Below are 12,365 nucleotides of genomic sequence, written 5' to 3' on the forward strand. Positions count from 1 at the left end.
CTTGGTAGTTCTTCCAGTTCCTGGGCCTCAGTCACAACAACCAAGCTTGGAAATACAAATGGTTGATGCAATGGCTGCTCCTGGGAAATCTCTGGAGGTCTTCCAGCCTTCTTTAGCCCTCGGACAGGGACAAATGCATCACTAAATGTCACAGTTTATATCCCGATGATGAAGGGCTTCTGAAGGCCTGGTCAGTAGCCACAACTGACTGAGAACACAGGATATGCCCCTGACAAGTCCACTAAACTTCAGCTGTATAGGATCCTCCAAGATCTTGAGGTTGGACAACAGCTGAGAAAAAGGACTATAATCCATTTTCTGATTAGGGTTTGAAAAAGGCTGTGGTGTGGAAAAGTTGTTTTGTGGGTCTGCAAGAGACAGGAGGCAAAAGTGTCGGGCCTATGCAGAGGATCATTAGACTGTGTAAATATGGCGCCTGTAGCCATAGAGTCCCTCCACTGCCTCCATATCCCATACCCCCTAGTGTCACATCCAATAGGGCTGTGTTCCAATCCCACCCTGCATGGCACCTTCAGTATGGAGACCCCCAGACCCAGAGCTCACATTATGGAGTGAAAAATTCCACAAGACTTAGAGATTTTCTTACATATTCACAGTTTGTGATGGAGTCTGGGCCTCTTCCTCAGTTTTTCTGCCATCTCTAACCCTAGAGATAGTTATGTAAGATAAGGACAAGGAACGATAACACAGATTAGTGAGGCATCTCTCTTATGACAACCCATGCTAGGACTCTAATGCTCAAGCACCATTGTGCAAGGACAGCACTGTGAGCAAGGGGAATGTGGGACCTCATCTCTCCATTTATACTTTCCTTGCTCTTCCCTCCATTCCTGTCATTCCCCTTACAATATAGCAAGGGGCACAGGACCTGTTCTCTGTGTAGGATGATGTCACAGGTGAGGCAGGTACAGGATAGAAGGAGGCCTGTCATTGGAGGAGAAGGAAGGATGGGCGGGAGAGAAGTTTGAAGGAAGAGGAGGAGACTAGGGGAGAGAGGAGGAGACAGGGCGGAGGAGAGGGTGAGAAGCTATGACAGGTGCTGTTAAGATTCTGCTCTGTGCATTTACAGGTTGTTATCAAAGTTCCTAAGGGATGGATGGTACCCGGGCTTTGTATGTTTAAGTGGGCAATTATATTATCTATTGGATCTAAGATTACTGTGTTGTGTGTTCTTTTATGTGAGGGTTTGAGTGTAAGAAAGTGTGCAGCTGGACTGTGTTTCCGCCAAGATATCTAGCAGATGTCTTGGGACACCTGCGGTGAGGACCTAGCGGGTAAAAAGACCAACATTACCATTTTATTTTTATATTTTACAACAACACTCTGAGAGAGAATTGCAGCTAGAATTGAAGCTACATGCTGTCAGGGGGACCTGGAGTTCCCATACCACTATCACCCCAGTATTATTCCAGTGCCTCAAACTACACTCCCAAGTGCAGCACCCACCAAGACCAACTACAGCTTTGTTCTTTCATGAAACCTGAGGATTTGTGTCCCTGATTTCCTTCCCAGCAGCCCCCCTTCCTTCTTGGAGCTCTGCATCTCATGTTCAAAAAGCATGGCTGACACCATGACCCTCATCAATGAGGTGAGGGCCAGATGGAATTCCTCTCCACAGGAAAGCAGGAGCCTACCTTTTACAGCAGCAGTTTTCTTCCTGGTCTTGCTCTGCCCCTCTTCAGCCCCTGTGAGTTCCAAACAATACAAATGAGCTGGGGACTTGCTTTACTCTCTCTGGTAGACAACCTTCCTGTTCTCTGTGCTCATGAATAACAATGAAATGCATTTCCCAGAGAGCTCTGTCTCATCCATCCTTGACCCATTCACACGGTGTATAAACACATTTTCTTTTAGCCCTGTTGGAAATAGCAGAAGGCAGTGTCTGTGCCTCAGGTTCCACAGATGCCTCAATCAGTGTTCCTCAGACAGGATCCTACTCAAGCCCAAGCTCTGCAGCTGATTCTGGGCTCTCAGGTGATATCTGCTTCCTCAGAGCAGAGACTCAGTCCGTGATCTGAGGCCCATGGCCTCATCATCTGCTTCACATTAGTTCACCACAAACATAGGCAAGTCCCTGAGCAGAGGACAACAGCTTTTCTCATAGCTTGTCCTGTGTCCTCAGCAACTCAGAAATAGTGTGTCCATGGAGCCATGTCACAGATGGTCTGAGAGCTTCACCCGGTCACCCCAGGGGCACTCTACTCTCACCGCTGGTCTACCTGCCATTTGCTGCAGACAGAAGTGCTGCTCTTTAGAGTTTGTCCCTTATGTATCTGTAGCTAGAGTTTGAATGTTTTCCTCTCTTCCAGCCTTCTCCACCCCTTTTCTTCCACCCTTTCAATTACTTAGCACTACATAGGAGAGAACAATGATGGAGTAGAAAGGGGGTGATGTTATTGTTAGACTACTTCCTGTTGACTAGGGGCATTGAATTCCTTGGGCCAAGTTTGATCTCTGCCATCAAGATATCCAACTTCTTGCTTCTGTGCACATGACTATGTAACAAACTGCAAACACCAACCACTAATAGGAAACACAGCCCACCAACAACCCACCATGCCTACCATTTTGTCATTTGTATACTCCTTGAGAAGATCACAGACCTAAAGGCATCAGAGAAATGCAGAAAATAACTGCTGCTGGCAGAATCACTCACCTGCTAGAGCATGAGGCAAATCATAGTCAGCTGATGTGGAAAATCTTAAGTAGCACCCTATACTCCTCCTGAGATGAAAACAAAACCATATTCTTATATTTATGTTTTTAAAAGAACGAAAATGCTAAACTTTGTCAGCAGCTGTCCCTGTCTTTCTAGGGAATGTAAGAGTAAAGTCGTGCACAAAAGACTGCAGCTCCATTGTGTGTGAACCATTTATTTGCTCACCTTTGGGATGTTCTCTGTGCTCCAGCTGTTGGTGACCATGGATACTTCTTGAAGAATGGGATTAGTAGGACAAGACCCCCTGTTCGCACACATCCCAATGCTCATGTCCATTGCTATATCCATGGGGCTGGGGCTCATCCCTGAGTCTCCCACGCTGTTCATCAGGAGAAAATTCTCCGTCTTCTGAACTGCAGAGCAGCTCCCAGGACAATGAGTCCTACACTTGATCTTAGCCAAAAGGCCGAGAAGCGATGGACAATGAGTCCTAAAGCTCAGTTTGACATGTGTCAGGAGGGCTCAGGGCACATCACACTGCTGTGGCCTCCTCATCACAAAGGGATTCTGGCAGTAGAGAGGCTGCCACAGCCCCTTGCCAGGCTCCAGCCCAGCCAGCCTCTCCTATGCCCTTTACCTGCTCCCTCCATCCAAATCCTGCTTGTGAATCAGTCTCAAGTAGATTCTGTCCATGTTTTGTTCCATATCCCTGAGCCCCATTATTTCTCTGTGTAGGTCTATATTTTCACAACCTACTTTAATATAGTTCAACTCTCCCCAGCCCAACATCCACCAGAGGTAGTGGAAAAGGAGGATTATTAGGATATGGGGAAGTGGACCTGTTTAGAAATAGTTCATTTGGGCAATTCCAATCTCTGTTGTTCTCAATCCAGACCCAGAGTAAACACCAAATATGAATCAGCAGCTGTAGTCTGGAGCATTGAGCAGACACCACACAGGAATCAGGAAGGGCATTTCAATCCTGAGCAAACTAGGTCAACCAATATACTGTAAGGGTGTGTTGACTTTAGAATGTCAACCTGCATTAGTTTTAAGATGGGGACATGGTTATGCTTATGTATGTATGGGGACTCAAAAAAATATGGCTACCAGCAAAACATAAAAAGATCAGAGATCAGATAGGACCAGGGAATATTCCTATCACTGGAGACCTGGATGTCTTCATGAAGCAAATAGCCAAAGTTATTCACAGACTGTCTCAATGTATGAATCCTTAAAAATGCATGCTAATCAACTTCAGAGGGCCCTCGTGTCCAATCACACAGGGACTGTATAATATAGACTGGAAGGGCAGTACAGAAAATGGATAAACACAGAGACTGGACAATAAATGATCCAGCTCACTGTTTTCAGACTAACCACTTTTCCTTGAGGCCCAAACAACAGATAGTTCAGCAACTGTATAAACCTAGAGTCTGGGCAATAAATGCTGCAGCTACTTTATTCAGACTAACCATTTCCCTCTGGGGCCCTAAACAGGAATTCTTCACTGGAATACATCAAGAAAAGAAGACTCTCGTCCCACTCCCTTAAGTTGACTAGGTAGTTTTAGTCACTGGATGTGTTATGGTTGTTATCCTCTAGTGTTATTTGAATTTGAAAATTAATAGAAATTTAAGGTTTTGGTTTAATTATTGTGCTTTATATTCAAAGACATGAAAGGATTATGTTTAGTCATTCTCTTTTCATAGACATCTGAGCTTGTTTTCTAGACTATGACAATATTGTACTTAATAAGCCCTTTATTGAAAAGCGATGATTTCTATTAATTATTTCTATTGTGAAAAGATTATTGATGTTAGAGAAAAGGACAATTCTTAAACAGAGAGGGGGATGTGATGAGGAACCTTAAGGGTTCTTTGGAAAGTCATTTCTTCTGGGTAATGTTTTGCTGGGGTGACAATGTGAAGGAAGAGTTTCCTGAAGTAGACAGAGGCGAAAGGATGTTTTGCCAAAGCAAGCATGCGAGAGGCCATGTGATGAACGATTCTCTGTTAACAACCAGCATTGATTGGTCTGACTTACATTTTTACTTGAGTTTCATTTGTCAGGACTCCATAGAGGAAAACTGGCCAAAAAATTTCTGATAGTGTGCTATTCTGAATTTTCTGGCTTTTTTGAGGACTTGAGCCAATTGGCAGAGTGGTGTCAGCTGAGGCAGACTCACATCCTGAGGCAAGACACCTGGTGAGGCAAAACCAGGGAGGGCATGTGATGCTTGGAGGGAGGGTAAATAGGACTCAACCAGTGTGAGAAGAGCTTGCACTGCTCACACAGCTAAACTCATCTTGGCCTTGTGTCGTCACTGATGTTCACTCAGTCCAGAGAGACACAGCAGCTCCTGGCATCCCTGCTGGTCTGAATCCCTCCTGCTGAATTGGTCTGAAATTCCCTTTCTTGAGTCTTCATGTGGTTTACCTATCAGGGTCATTGTAGCCTCATACCATGAGTTGCACAATGTTTCTTTCTTCTGTTTGTATTTTCTCAACTAGTTTGAGGAGTATTGGCATTAGCTCTTCTTTGAATGGCTGGTGGAGCTCTGTGTGAAAACCCACTGACCCTGGGTTTGTTTTGTTTGAGCGTCTTAATGGCTGTTTCTCTTTCCTTAGAGGTTTATAGGACTGTTTGAATTATTTACCTCTTCTCGATTTAACTGTGGAGAAAGGTATCTGTAGAATTGTTCCTGACATTTAGATGGTTTAATTTTATGGCATTCGGACTTTGAAGTCAGTCCACATGATTCTTTGGATTTCCCAGTGTCTGTTGCCATGCGCTGCTTTTAATTTCTGATTTTCCTGACTTGGGTACATTCTTCCTGCTTTTTTTTTTTTATTAATTTGGCTAAGAGTTTGTCTTTCTTGTTGATACCCCCCCCCCCAAAGAACTAGCGCTTTGTTTCTTTGGTCCTCTGTATAGTTCTCTCTGTTCCTCATTTGTTGACTCCTGTCCTGAGTTTGATTATGTTTTTACTGTCGACTTCTCGTACGTTTGCTTCTTTTTGTTCTGAAGCTTTCAGGTGTGCTTTGACGTTCCTAGGAGGAGTCTTTGTTGAGGATTTTGGTATAATTCTGGTAGGCCTGACTTTTTATTTTACTTAGCCTTTTTCTCTTGAAACTTTTTATGTTCTTTTTTGGTTGTCCTGTACATTTAGTGATTTGATTACTGTGTGGTAGGAGAACTTTTTTTTCTGGTCCAGTGTATTTGGTGTTCTGTACACTTCCTGTGTGTTTTATAGGCATTTTGTTTTTAGGCTTGTGAAACTTACCTCCAAGATTTTGTTGAAAATATCTTCTGACCCTTGTACCTGGAAACCTTCTCCCTCCTCTGCTCCTATTTTGCTTAGGAGTCTTATCATAGTGTCCCAGACTTCTTCAATGTTTTGTGTCATGACTTTTTATATTTGGTCTTTTCTTCATTCTATCGATTTCTTCATATCATACCTTCTATGCCTGAATCCCTCCCCTCCATCTCTTATACTCTGTTGGTGATGTTTGCCTCTGTAGTGCCTGTTCCTTCCCTTGGTTTTGAAGCTCCATGATTCACTCAGTTTTTGTTTTCTTCGTTATTTTTGTTTCTGATTTCTGGTTGTTGGCAGTTTTATGCATTTTTTCACATGTGTGATTGTGTTTTCCTATATTTGTTAAGGGATTTATTAATCTCCTTTCTACAGGTCTGTATCATCTTTATGTGTTTTGAGTTAAGGTCACCTTTTTGCCCTTTGGCTCTAAGTGGTTAAGTATATAGAATGTATATACTTGTCTCACTGCAGATCTTAATGTACATACTCTGAGGTTTGCAGTGTTTGATATAAAGTTGTTCTTAAGTCTCTCACATAAAGCCTTTATTACATTTAAGCATGTTCTGTCAACTCATAATTGGTGAGAGATTTTCATCATTTAATCATGTTGAACATTTGTGTGTCTGTGTGAGTGTGTATGTGTGTAAGGGAACACACAGAGTCTAGCGGGATAATTGGAGTCCTTACCGCTGGACTCACAGGCAGTCGTGAGCTGTTTGGGGTAGGTGATAGAGTCTGGCTGTTATGCAAGAACAGGAAGTATACGCAGTCTTAACCACTGAATGCTCTCTCCAGTCTTTAGATTTTGGAAGGATTTCACTGTGGAGCACTGGAGCACTGGTGCCTTGGAACTCACTATGTAAACCAGGCTGTCTTCACACTCACAGAGACTTGCGTTCTTTGCATCCAAACTACTATGGATATTAAAGGCAGGCTCCACCATGCTTGGCCTCTAATTACTTTCATATGTTACAGTGGGTTTTCTATTTATTCTATATTAAGTTTTTTGTTTTCTTCTATGTATTTTCATGTGTTCCCCCAGCAATCCTTTGGATGTATTCTGAATGTGTTGTAGGATCTCTCCTATCATCTCTAATTTTGCTATCTGGGACTCTACATCTTTGATTAATTCAGGTGGGAGGTTTCCAATCCTACTTATTTTCTAAAAAACTGTCTCATTTAACTTATTGTTTATATTATCCTTTAGTCTCTATTACAGTTGCTTTTGCCCCTATGAGTATTATTCTTGAAATGTCCTGCTTGTAGTGGGTGCCAGCTCACTTTGTTTTTCTAAGACCTCAGGATGCATCATTAGGTCGTTTATTTGAGATTTTGGTTGTATTTCTTTTGCGGGGGGTGGGGTGGGAGTGGAGGTTAATGCATGCATACATTGCTATAAAATTTCCTCTTGAAACTGCCTTAAAGTATATCCCAAGCTAAGACTGTGAGATAGCACCTGAGGTCCCTAGTAAGAGATATATCCCTAACTGGCTTTAGTCTGCAGGCCTATTTTCTCCACCAGTACATTTGGAAAACGCCTTTCTAGTGATTGGATTTCATGAGCCACCGTCTTCATTACTGATCCTATCAGCACATTGTGCTGTCTTTGTAAATGGCTCACTGACCAGTTTCCTCACTGTTGCTATAGTGCCCACCTGAATGTCAATAAACAGCAGCTAGAACAATAAATAAATAAGTAAATAAGTAAATAAGTAAAAAAACAAACAAATAAATAAAGAAGTAACTTTCATTGAGGTTTTCGAATTTTCCCCATGAATATATTGACATAGTATTTGGTTTATTGTAGTTTTAATTGTGTGTGTCTGCACACATGTGGAGGTCAAAGGACAAATTGTGGGGCCAGTTCTATCCCTCCACCATGTGGGCTCAAGAACTAGACCTGGCTCATCTGCTCTGGTGGTGAGCAGCGCCGCTCACTGAGTTATTTTCCCTTTGTCTGGCTTTGATGACAGGGATTGGCTTTGTGGAGCGCACTGGGAAGCGTCCCTTCTCCACTTTACGGAATTATTTTAGGAACATTGGTGTTTTTTAAAAGTCAGGGAGATTTCATCCACAAATATTTCTGGTCTTGGGCTTTTGCGTATTTGTTTTGTTTATTAATCTTTCAATTTCATTGCCTAGTATTGATATATTCATGCATTTTTATGTATTTAGAAATTTGCCAATATCTCCGTTTCACAATTGTTGGCTGTATGTCTGTCCCATAGATTTTTAGATCTGTTCTAAAGGCTGTTGTTTTTAGATTATTTATTTATTTTATTTAAGTTAGTACACATTTGCTCTCTTCAGACACACCAGCAGAGGGCATCGGATCCTATTACAGATGGTGGTGAGCCATCTCTCCGGCCCTGTCTTAATGTTCTTAGAGCCTTGCTGTATCTGCTACTGTATTTCATTTGTGTCTCCTTTTACTCTGTATCTTCTCATTTGTTAGATTCGGGAATGCTGCCTCAGTTTCCTCTCTCCTTCCCAAGGACCATGCCCATTCCCCACTGTTCATTATGGTCTGGTTAGGTTCAGCTCTCACTTCCAGCTGTTTATCAGCGGCTGCTTTGGGGTTTTGTGTATTATTTTTCTGTGACCCTGAAGCACTGTGGGGCCATCTCACCTCTCTCTCACTTACCCATGTGGGAACTGAAAGCCATAAAGCTTCCTCCCATCCTGCTTCTCTTGAGTGCAATATCATGGTTTTCATGTCAGTGTTTAGTCAGCTGGTGTTAGCATGGGAATTGCCGAGCAACCTGCCAGCAAGTGAAGAGAGCAGGCAGCAGTGAAGCTGGAACTGGAGTTAGATCCTCCAAAATGTGTCCGTTTCACGCGATCTTGTCACCTTCAGGACCCTTGGCACAGAAAGGCAGCTTTCCCCAGCTGTGCCTCCTCCATAGGAGGCGTAGGACACTTTCAGGGTCCAGGAAATGGGGGAGAAAATGACTGAGTCAATGTGACTGAAATTGACATAATGAATCTTCTGGGCCATCCAAATATAATGCAGCTGTTCCCCTCATAATGGGAAAAGGTATCTGTGTGGTGCTGGGACGGCTGCTGAGGGAGATCTGGTGAGCCTCATTGAAAAGGTCGGGCGTCTACAGGCAGAACAGGCTCAGCCCCTCTTCACAGAGACGGTGTTCAGTTCACTGAGCAGTGAGAACAGCATTGCACACAGCAGCATCTAACTGTGTGAATTCGGCCATCAAAGTCACCTCTGGAGAGATGTTCAAGCCTAGTGATGGTGCAGTGTGTGCTGTGCTGAGGCCAGATTCCCAACGTACTGTGTGTGGCAGGGAGGCTCTGCAGCTGGAACTGATCGCAGCAGTATATTGGCAGGTGCTTTGGGATGTTGTATGCAACATTGTCTGTTATCCTAGAGTCTCATATATGTAGTTAATCTGGTCCTCCCACCCTGTTAACACTGTATAATTATTGTTAGTGTAAGGAAATTTAGGACACTCACCATAGAGATTTCTAGATATCAGTCCTGCCTAGACAGTATCTCTTCTACTGTGGTGTATACAGTGCCAGGTTCCAGAACCTGCTCGACAACCCCTCTGACCCCAGTATAACCTGAGACTCAGGGATAGGTATCAGGTCCTGCTGGAGACCTCACCACCTGTCATTGACACAAACATTCTGCTAGACTCAGATCTTGCTAGACAACTCCTGCCCTGACGTAGGAAAGGGAGTAAAAGGTTATCAGCTTAGGTGTCAATAGAATTTTTTCGCCAGGGGAGACTTAATATCTACCCTTCTTCCCAAGGTCCCAGTGACACACGCTGATAGGATCCACTCTGGGAATCAACGAGTGCATGGGGTTCACTTAAAGACCAGAGGTTAGAGGTTACCTGCAGAGGTGCAGTGTTACTCCCTGCCAAGTAGTACCAGAAAAGTTAGTACCAAGTGAGGCTGACATCTTCCACATTCCTACATAGATGGAGGTCCCTCCCCTACTCTGCCCTGGCCCCACTCCAAGGCCAACATCAGGAAGGAAGGTGTTGCACATAGGATTTGTTTGTTGTGGAGACTCTCTTCCTGGTTGCAGATGAGCCTCTTGTATTGGCACACCCACCCACCAAAGAAACAAAAGAGAAAGGTCCACACACATAAACACACATGCCACACACATGCATAATCACACACATCACACATGCACATACACTGCACATAGATGATAGTGCAATACTTGTCCTCTCTTTCTATGTACAAGGGTCTCCCTCTAGATAGGAGGTCCCATGCTCCTAGTAACCTAGTAATGCCCCAAAGCCCATCTCAGGGGGGAATAGAGTTTGTGTGTGAAGTGGGCTGGAGAAGGGATAGCACATGATGTTCCTAAAGGCACACGTTATAAGGAAATGAAGAGAGAGGAAAATCTCTGAGAAGTGAGCCAAGTAGCCTGTTAGCAGGCCAGTGTGCAGCAATAAAGTGTGTTTCCAGGTATCAAAAAAAATCTCATTTGCTTTTATTTGAATGGCGTGTGCTAACACATCTGTTTTCATTTTTCCTAACTATTGTTTGTTTTATTTTGTTTGTATTTCTTTCAATATATAAGGGTCATATTCTTTTCTTCCTCCAACTTTCCCCAAATTTCTCCCTCACTACCTACCCAACTTCATGTTTTTATCTCAAGGAAAGCAAAACACACAAAATTAAAGTGGTCTAGAGGTTATAATTTTAAAACATGACTTGCATTTAGAAAAATATATAATACAAGTAGAAAAGCCTTGAAGGTAAAGTTTTACAAGATTATGAAAAGATACATTTAATCGTCCTAAACTTAAAATAATAACCTCATCTTCATAGTTTAAAAGAATCAGTTTAATAATGATAATGGCTATTATAATTGATATATTATAATTTAATGAAAATTAGAATTCAATATACTATCTTATGATTCAATATGATAGATTTTATGGTTTTCTCCTTAAATTTTGACAGCTATACAAAAATACAGGGGCAAAATAAAATCCTTTTGATGGGTGAAGTAGTGAAAGTCTTATCTCACAGTATTAGGACCTGTGGGACTGGAGAGTTGCCTCTGTAGTTAAAACCACTGGCTGCCTTGGACACACCCAGGGTTCATTCCGAGCACTTACATGGTAGCTCCCAGCCATGTGTAAGCCAATCTCCAGGGGAAAGTTCTTCACATGGAATAATTTCCTGCCAAGATATAACCAGTGAAATGCTCACATCCAGAATATACCTTCCTATCAATCAGTGAGGAGAAAGGAAGAGTGAGACTGGCATGGCTGCAGGTAAGAAAACAGAACCGTAAACAGAACCGTGAACAGCACCAAGCAAACCGAAGTCTCAAAACCCATCTGTTAACCCTGTAGTTACTCAAGTGAGTGCGACTGGGAAAAGAGGCCCAAAGCAGCCACAAATAACCAACCCTTGTGCCAGTGGGACCTCTGTACACCAATGCAGGAGCCCTAGAAGCACACAAGCTATTACTAGCATCATGCAGGGAGGAAGCAGTTTCCAGGGCAGTCATCAATTAAATGGGGATGTAAACATCTGTCCACTTTGGAATGGACAGAGAAATCTGAGTACATTAAAATAAGGTGAAAGTGCTAAATGATTCAGATGTGGGTCCTGTGAGCAGGGATGGATCATCCTATGCTACAGTGTTAAAGGGACGATGGCAGACAGAGTCACTGAGACGAGCAATACAAGCTCGGGGTGTCAAGACTCTACTTCTATGTGAGGAAGAGGAAGAGGAAGCTCCTGAAGCAAGGGCTTCCCTTGCAGAGGGGAGGGGTGATGACAGAGGAGCACATAAGCTTTGAGGGGTTGACAGCATCCTGTATTTTGACCCTGGGTGTTTGTTCCCTTGTTAGTTTTATACTAATGACTTAACATCCCATATATGTTTTGTTATGTTTTCCTTATTTTACACTAAAAACAAATATATGAAGAAAATGCAAAAGAAGAAGTGGAGATGAGATCTGGTGAAGCAGTGGGGGAGGAAAAATGGATTGTTTCCTTCAGGGCTTGCAGGAGGGATGCAGAATTGAAAGAAAATTATGGGAGGAGAGAGCAGAGATGAACTCTACCAGACAGTGGATGCAGATAGGGTGTTTGGTCTCCACAGAGCTCAGAGGGGTGGTAAAGTAGGAATGTAGGCTTCCAAATTATCTGCATAATAATCTTCACCAGGAAACAGTCTACAACTGACAGACATTGACTACTCCAGAGTGGCACTGGTGCAGCATCATATGAGCTGCATGTCTCCATGGTGATGGCTTGGGGAGGGAAGTGGAGAATATATCCAGGTCTCCAGGGAGAACACTGAGGGGACTCACGGGGATGTCTGTGGTTTCTCTGCAGGATTTCCTGTGTTACTGGGCAGGC

At 43.1% G+C, this 12,365-nt stretch overlaps 1 long non-coding RNA gene across 1 annotated transcript; it reads right to left on the reverse strand.

Annotated features, from left to right (window-relative positions):
* Window positions 1-607: 607 nt before the first annotated feature.
* Window positions 608-11,174, reverse strand: LOC148000011 (uncharacterized). The gene is made up of 4 exons (XR_015641501.1): window positions 11,108-11,174; window positions 2,678-2,745; window positions 1,656-1,706; window positions 608-667 (listed from the first exon to the last, which is right to left on the reverse strand). It is a non-coding gene; the product is annotated as an uncharacterized LOC148000011 (long non-coding RNA).
* Between the last annotated feature and the right edge of the window lie 1,191 nt (window positions 11,175-12,365).

The sequence above is a fragment of the Rattus norvegicus genome, chromosome 17 (genome assembly GCF_021556685.1).
Source record: "Rattus norvegicus strain SHRSP/BbbUtx chromosome 17, alternate assembly SHRSP_T2T, whole genome shotgun sequence".
NCBI classification, from domain to species: domain Eukaryota; kingdom Metazoa; phylum Chordata; class Mammalia; order Rodentia; family Muridae; genus Rattus; species Rattus norvegicus.